This window comes from Chironomus tepperi, unplaced genomic scaffold (assembly GCF_022539635.2).
Source record: "Chironomus tepperi strain 1889 unplaced genomic scaffold, CSIRO-AGI_Ctep_v1 contig_81, whole genome shotgun sequence".
NCBI lineage: Eukaryota > Metazoa > Arthropoda > Insecta > Diptera > Chironomidae > Chironomus > Chironomus tepperi.
The window spans coordinates 244,423-253,977 of NW_027226203.1; positions in this window are offsets into that span (position 1 = coordinate 244,423).

Consider the following 9,555-nt stretch of genomic DNA (forward strand, 5'->3'; position numbering starts at 1 on the left):
CATTCTTGTAAATCTAAAACTAGCTTTCTGTAAATTTGATAAGAACTAGAACTCGAAATCGACTTGAATTTTGTATGGAATCGAGTTGAATTTGTTATACCAAAATCGACATGTCCTTTCAAAATCTGAGTCCAAGTCCGAGTAAACTCGACATAAGAACAATACCCAACATCAATTTATCCCTTCAATCCTCCTTCAACAACTTCTTCCAAAAATTTAGAATTGTCCACAAAAAAAAAAAAACTGCAAAAATCATGAACGAGAAAAAAACTTTATCATGTAGATTTGATAATGGAATTGTTTGTTGACTTATTGTATACTCTATAGACTACTTTTTAAAAACTGATGATGAAAACTTTCACGAAATAAACCTAAACGAAAATGTTAAATGAAGAACCTTAGACAAAAAAAAAGCTATGACAATTTATTGGATATTAAAACTATTAAACAAGTTAAAGCAAAAGTTATGTTGTAGAAATGTTCTTTTGTGTGTAAAGAAATGGACTTAAAATTATTAGATTTTTGGGGATTTTTTGGGGATTTTTTTTCTTGAATCTTTAAAAATTAGACAATTTTAAAACTGAAAATTTAAAAATTCTAAAAATTGCAAAATCTTTTAAAAAGATTTTTAAGAAATCTTAAAAATTGTACTTTTTATTTAAATTTTAAATTAAAAAAATGCAATTTTTATTTAAATTTTAAATTAAAAATTTTGACAAATTTTTGTGAAAATTTCAATAATTTTTGCAATTTTTTGACAAACTTTTGAATTTTAACTTTTTCAAAATCCAAAACTTTTTAAAAATGTTAAAAATTCCAGAATTAAATCTCAAAAAGTCCTCAAAAATCAAGTTAAATTTAAACATTGTAAATTGATATTTTTAGAACTATTAACATGTTTCTAACTTTAATAAAAAATCTTAAAACCAGCCAAAACAACTAAAATTATCCAAAAAAAAAATTATAATTTATAAAATTTACAATTTAAAAAAAGTAGACAATATCCATAAAAAATTTCTGAACACAGAAAAAACTGGAAAGAACATGTAAAAAAATAATTTTAAGAATATTTTAATTTTTTAATTTAATAAATAATCAGGCGTATACTCTAAGGTACAGGATGATATATTACAGGATAAAAAATATGAAAAGACATGAAAAATAAGCCAAATTTTAATTTAGAAAACTTTTAATGCAACTGATATCCTCATGTATTTTTTTAGAACAAGGAAATCGAAATAGTAAAATTAATTTATTTTAAATTTAGAGAAAAAAATTTTATTTTGAAATACTCGACAAAAGAAATGAAATTTTCAAAAACTAAAAACACAAAAACTTCAAAAAAATACTTTTAAAATTCAGAATATCATAAATATATGTTTTAAAATATGAAAAAGATTAATTTTTAAAATTGTAAGAAATCATATATTGCGATATTTATAATTTAAAAATTTTGGAATTTCATTTTAATTAAATCAAATAAATTTGAATCCTTACTTACTTACTTTACTGGCCGTGCAGATCAATTGTGAAACATGACCTCCCATAGATGTCGCCAGATGAAATTTGAATACTTGACAGTTTCACAAAATATCCAAGAATATTTTTAGGAAAATCTTTACCCTCAAATCTTAAGTTTAACATTTTTGTTTTATTATAATAATAATTTTAGTAGTTTGAAAGCTTTCAATTTATTGTTTAAAATTTTATTCTTTAAATATTTATGCTACAAGATTATTTGTTCTGTATAAATAATTAATAGAAAACTACTTACGTTCAGATGGCGTTCGAACTTTCAAAAGTTATCCTTAAATTTGTGTTAATTATTCAATTTAATTTTAAGAAATCAACTTTTAACAATTATTTGAAATTAAAGTTTAACATTTCAGTAAGTTATCACAAAAAATAAAATTTTTTATATTGTTTTCATTAAAAAATCACGATTCAAACTTAAATATTAATCAATTTACTTTTTAAATTCGCATGCGTAAATTACAAATTTATTAACATTTTAATTTAAATTTCTAATGAAAAGATTTATGTTTATTGTTTATCAGCAGTTAAATTTTAACAATTTTTCAACATTAAAATTCGATTGTATGCAGATAATAACTTTTTTCCATCTAAACAATTTTAAAATGATTTTATAAAATTCGCCTGATTCAAAAACCTTAAAACAACTTATTTTTTTTTTAAACTAGAAGCTTAAATAATCTAAGAAAAATTCAATATTTCTTCTGTGTTCTTTTTCTGACAAGAAAACTGTAACTTAAAAAAATTGATAAATGTAAAAACAAAAACTAAAAATAATGTTAAGAAATATCAATGCAAGAACTAATGACTATTTTACATATTGAAGAGTGTAGCAAAAAAAAGTTTAATTGACTTTTATTGAAAACTAGGCTATAGAGAGGTGTGAAGTTTAAAAAGAGATTTAATTTTTAGATTTGTTAAATTTATTTATTAATTTTTAACTTTAAATTTAAAATTTAAAATTTGTGAATTAAAACATGATTTAATTTTTAAGTTAAACGAAATTTCGCAATATTTGAAATTTTAAAGTTTAAAATTTAAAAATTTAAATCAACTTTTGGTTTTTGATAGAAAATTTGATTCTAAACAGAATTTAAGAATTTAAATTTCAATGAAAAATTTTAAAATTTCCAACTTTTCAAGAAAAAATTAAAATTCAATTATTTTTTAAATTTTTCTAAATACAAAAAACCACAAATCTTTTAATTTTAAATTATTTTTTTTAAATTATTTGCAAAATTTAAAATTTCTTTTTAAATTTTATCAATTTTTTTAAAAATTGAATTAAATTTAAAGTTTTCAACATGCTAAAATTTTTAAATATTTTTAATTAAATTTGATTTAACTTTAATTTATAAATTTTTAAATTAATTATTAACATTCTCTCAAAAGCCAATAACTAATCTAAAAATTGAGACGAAAAAACTGAAAAAAGAAAACTGGAAAAATAAAAAAATACGTCTTTAAGATATTGTGTAGTTTGAAACATATACAGACAGACATATATACATAATAATTATATAGAATATACACATAAAAAAATTAAAAATAAATATTTCGTGACAGAATGTTAAAATAAAAAATGTTCCACGAAAAAGCTGGATTAGGGGCCGTTTATATTTGTAATAGCTTCAATGTAGTCAAATTGATGATGAAAAAATAATAAAAAAATAAATTTAAAGAAAAAAAAAGTGAGTTTATGTAGAAATAAAATATTTTTTAATTTCTAATAAATAATTTCTTTCCCACAGCATCAATTTCTGCTCACATTTTAATTAATTAAACTAAAAAAACCTCTCATTTAATAAACTCACGTATCCATCTCATGTGTACAACCGAGCAAGTTACAATCGATTAAAAATGCATAAGGCCTGAGTAGCTGAAATGAATCTACAATAAACACGTTTCCGTTTAATCTTTTTCCCATCTCAATTAATTATTTTTCACTTTATACTTTAACAGTGCTTGTAGTTACATGCTTTAATTGTGAAAATGGCAATAGCTAAGCAATTGAACGGTAGTTAACGGAGACATGCTTGCGTGTAAATTGATATCGATCATGAGGCAATCAATAAATTGTGTGATGCTGGTATTTTAGGGGTTTTGGAGGGAATAGAGAGTGGATTGGGTGGCTGACTAAGGTTATGGTTACTTACTTACTTACTTATTGGAACCTTGTTCGGAATTGGTGCCTAGGTCGGTTCAAAGAGCTTTCCACCTGACTCTATTGCTGGCTAAATCACAAAGTCAGTACAATTTCTCAGCTTTTGGAGGCCTTTTCCCCTTGTAGACTCCTGTTAAGGGCGATATAGCATGCTTGTGTCTTCCTGACCAGCTCTTCTCAACAGAACTTGATTTGATGGAAATTATGGTTATTAACTTTGAATGGGGAGGTTTGCAAAGGGTAGTGACGCGTAATACAGATGAACAACGCCCTTGTTGTGTTGATAAGGACGCTAGAGTCCTCATTATCACAAATTGGCAGAAGTTATTGAAAGATAGAGCTGTCTACAGACGTTTTTTAAACGCGGCAATGGACCCTCGTGCGTCACAGTCAAGGAAGTAAGAAGTATGTAATTTTGAATGGATGTCTTCAAATTTGATGAACAAAGCTCTTGTTTCTGCCAAAAAGCTCTTATTTCTGCCAAAAAAGCTCTTCATTCTGCTAAGACAGCTCTTAATTTGGTCAGAAAAGCCTCACGCACCCCTACATACATCATAACGCTTTGTGACAAAATCAGGAATCAAAATTTGTACTCCGAAACCAAATTACACGCTCCTCCACTCACAACCATAACATAATATCCAAATGTATCCTTAATCTATCAATATCCAAGTCAGTGGTGGACAACCTTTTTGTTAAAGGCATTCCTTAGTGATAAGCCTCGACCGAAACCACAAATTGCATTCTTTTCATGTCATTTATAAAAAAATTTTGGTGACAACCTTATGCCGCGGCACACTGATTGTCAAACACTGATCCAATCTTCAAAAATGCGCCATACTCAAACTCCCCAAACTTGAATACTGATCCAATATTCAAAAATGCGTCTTATCCACCTCAAACTCAAACTCTCCTATTTGACCACTGATTCAATTCCTAAAAATGCGCCTTATCCACCCTAAACTCACCTCCCTAACTTGACCACATTATTTTTATTCAAAGTATCATTTTCCCTCGATCTCGACTCAATTCAAAAGACATACTCTATTGCCCCGATGTGTAATTTATTGAATGGCACTTAATTGCAAACCTCAAATCGTAATTCATTTGCACAATTTACGCTTAGTTGTTGTCTATCGATGTTGTTAAGTGTTTTGATTTGAATTAATAATTAGATAATTATTATTGAATGTTAATCATATGCAAAATCAGTTATTAACGTGTTGTATATTATGCACATAGATTGATCATTAATTGATGATGATGGATTGAGTTGTTGAGTGATGAATGGATGGATGGGTGGATGAGTTTTAGGATTTTTTGTAGATTTTTGGAAGGATAGATCAATTGTGATCCATGGCATCCGTTAGATTACACCTAAATCTGGGTCTATTGCTGGCTTCCGTACTCTAATTACCAATATCAAGTGTTATACTCCCTAATAGGCAAGGAGACCGCTTTTAGGTACCGTAGTGGTCTTTCTGTACCATGAAATCATGTTATGGCCTATTAGGGACTGTCTCTATCCACAGACTCCCTCCAAGAGTTATTTGGTCAAAATCACAAGTCGGGTAATCGACTTTAAATTAGGCTCCAGGCCGTTGGGGCTCTGACTTGGTGCTGGACTTGATTTATGCCCGGCACCATGTCATTTATGGGGGGTTGACCTATTATATCGACTCTCAACTAGCACACTGGAGTCAAAACACCAGAAAATCTTGAATTTTCAATGAAAATCGACTCAAAAAAATCTAAAAAATTCAATTTTCAACTTTATTTGAATAATAAATATGCAAAATTAATTATAGACTAATTTTCCATCTCAAATCACCTTCCAACACACCAAGTCAGCTAATAAAAAAAGAAGGCGAGAAAAAGGAAAAGCTTAATGAATGGTTTTTGATATTTCATTATATAGTGACTTACACCATGTTGCATTTCAATTGGCAATAACTTTATTTTTTTTTTCATTTCTTTTAATTTCTCTTATTCTTTACAATTTTTAATTTTACAGTGTTTTTATGCAGCATGACGTTGAAAGGAAAGGAAACATTGTGATTAAGATATATTACTTCTTACAGTGCGCCTCATTACGTACATACACAATGCATTGATGCTTATTAACACGCTAAGGTAATATATCTAAGTTACATTTATTACTTGCACCTTTAATTTATAGTTTTAAGCGCCTCTTTTGCCATTGAGGTGTGGGGGGTGTTGAGGGGGTTAGGTGGTCAAAAATTTGATTGTTTTGAATTTTTAAGTAAAATAGTTTAAATTTTTAAATATATATTTTTTTAAATTTTTAAATAAATTTTTAAAAAAAAATTTAATTTAAATTTTTAAATAAATTGATTTAATTTTTGAAATAAAATTGTTTAAATTTTTAAATAAAATTTTTTAAATTTTATAATAAATTTGTTTAAATTTTTTAAATAAAATTGTTTAAATTTTTTAAATAAAAAATTGCAATCGTTTAATTTTAGAAAAATTTTTAAATTTTACTCTAAAATTTTTAAATTTGTTAAAATTTAAAATTGCAAAAAAAAATATTCTTATTAATTTTTAAAAATTAATTCAACTTTTTTTAAATCAATTTAATTTTAAACTTTACCTAATTTAATTTTTAAATTGTCAAATTTTTAAGTTTTTTAAAAATAGTTTACAAATTTTATAATTCAATCAATTTTTTTAAATTTACTAACTTTTTCAAAATTAGTTTAATTTATTAAAGCTATTTTGGAATTATTTAAAGAAATTTTAAATTTTCAAAAATTGATTTAAAATTTTCAAAAATTGATTTAAAATTTTCAAAAATTATAAAATTTTTTTAAAATTAAAATTTAAAATTTTCAAATCAATAATTTTTTAAAATCTAAATTTAAAAATTTAAAATCAACAATTTTTTAAAATAAATCTTCAAATTCAACATTTTTTAACGATTTTCAGCCACTTCTTCCATCGTATCCCACCCACTTTTATGATTATGGATGAAAATTATATAGTTTGCAAAAATATTCATTTTTAACTTAAAGGCAACTCAAGCCACTCAATTGCAATTTGTATCACGCAAATTGTAATCACGCATATTTGATGAAATATCCATATAATTATCATTTTTCGCATAAATTTCTCATTTAACTTCACATTTTTATGTATGTGATTAACGTTAATAACAACATAGCGAACTATACAATTTATATATGTTTATGGACGTACATGTATGTTGATAGTGCATTCAAGCATTACAGCTTGTCATAATTGACATGCCGCGCTGTTTATAAGTTGCTTGCTTGAGATGAGAGCATGAAAGTAGATCGTGGTAAAGAGTTTTAGCTGACATTTTGAGAATGTTGAGTCGTTTTGAGGTTATGTGACTGACTGACATTTTTGAGGTTATGTCTGTCTATAAATTGTATAGGATGATCTAGAATTGGGTCCGAAAATTCAGAAATTGAGGACAAAACAAGTAAGAAACTCCCCAAAAATGCGCTTTAGCCACCCAAATTCAACTTTTACATCATAAATAATTCTGAATTCCACTTACTTACTTAAATTATGAAGGTTGATCTAGAATTGAATCCAAAAAATTAGAAATTGAGAACAAACAAGTAAAAAACTCCCCAAAAATGCGCTTTAGCCACCAAAAACCAACTTTTAAGTCATAAATAAATTTAAGTTCCACTTACTGACTTAAATTATAAGAAATGATCTAGAATTGAGTCCAAAAAATCAGAAATTGAGGACTACACAAGTAAGAAACTCTCCAAAAATGCGCTTTAGACACCAAAAGCCAACTTTTACATCATAAATAATTCCAAATTACAGCTATTTATTTAAATTATGAATTCTCATCTAGAATTGGGTCCGAAATTTCAGAAATTGAGGACAAAACAAGTAAGAAACTCCCCAAAAATGCGCTTTAGTCACCAAAAACCAACTTTTACATCATAAATAATTCCAACTTACAAAACTGCAGATAAAAAAAGAGAAATAAAGCAGCGATCTCACAAAAAAACCGCAATATCATTTCATTAGTCACAGCAAATATTTATTAACAAGCATATTCGCAAATTGACATGACAGCACAGTGCGCGAAGTTAAATATATAAAAACTTGTGGTGTGTAATGTCAATTCAACAATGATTTAAGTCGTAAATTAACAACAAGCTGTTTACAAGCTTTCATAATATGCAACAACAAATTTATTTAAGTCTGATATGTCGTCGCTCCATCTCACTCACACCTTATTTACTCTCACCGGTTATTTATTATTATAGTAAAAAAATCCATTATTAATGAAACATTTTCATTAAGTTTCACATGCAATTGTAAAATTGCTCATCTTCAACAGCATTTCATCGACAATTGCAAGTTTTCTCATCTATGTGAATTACAAATTAAGTGGCACAAGGAGTATGCTTAAGTGAAACATGCAATTTAAGTACACAATTTTTATGTTGCTTTAAACAATTATGCAACATTGTTGCATGAATACATCCAAAATTTGCACATTTTGGGTCACTTCCTTCAGGTGATATTTAATGTTTGTGATGGGTGAGTTGCTTCATGTATGATGACCGTTAGTTCTGCTTAATATGATTCGACATTTTGAAGGGATGGATTGATTTAAAATTTAATAAAATTTAAGTCGTTGATTCAAAATTGACTCAAATCTAAGTCGTTGATTTAAAATTGACTCAAATTCAAGTCGTTGATTTAAAAATTGACTCAAATCTAAGTCGTTGCTTTAAAATTGACTCAAATTCAAGTCGTTGATTTAAAATTGACTCAAATTTAAGTCGTTGATTTAAAATTGACTCAAATTTAAGTCGTTGATTTAAAATTGACTCAAATCTAAGTCGTTGATTTAAAATTGACTCAAATTTAAGTCGTTGCTTTGAAAGTTGACTCAAATTTAAGTCGTTGATTTAAAATTGACTCAAATTAAAATCGTTGATTTAAAATTGACTTAAAACATCTCTTAAATTTCACTAAATGCGAAGTAAAACCACAATAAAGCTTCTTGACCCCCAAAACAATGTCAATAACCCCCATCCATTCATTCTTATCTAGAAACAGTCTTTAAATTTGCCCAAAAATAAAAATTTATGTCCAACTCTTTGCAACTCTGTTAACCACAACGACGGTACACGAAACGAGTGGCATACAATTTATTCGAAAATAGCGTGATAATTTGCAATATTTATATAAACAGTATGAGATGTCTGACACGTTACTTTATAATCAATGATTTTTACGAGCTATTCACTTGAGATAGAAAACATTGGCAGCAATGAAATGCTTTTGGTAGGCAAAACAGTGTCGGCATTTTTTCAAATAATAAAGGCAAAAGTGAATAAAGTAAGTATGTAAATAAGAAAGTTCAAGACATTGCACGAAGAATATAAAATTTGTTTGGCATCATGAGACTTCATTTAAAGGAACATAAAATGAATGTGAGGTGAGGAAGTGATCGGCGTTGTGTGGAGCAATAAAATGGCTATCAAAAAAAAGGTATGAATTGAGGTGTCTGGAATGGTCAAGGATATAGTATTTAATTGCAGGATTGATAAAGGAAGTCAATGCTTTTGTGAAGTTGAAGCGTCGCTTTTGGAAAATTAAAGCATCAACTTAATTAAAAAGCGTCGTTTTGGTCAAAACAAGGTGTTGATTTGAACGAAATAAAGCATCGCTTTGGACTAAAATGAAGCATTGCTTTGTACCAAAATGAAGCATTGCTTTGTACAAAAAGGAAGCATCGCTTTGGATTAAAATGAATCATTGCTTTGTATCAAAATGAAGCATCGCTTTGGACTAAAATGAAGCATGGCTTTGTACCAAAATGAAGCATTGCT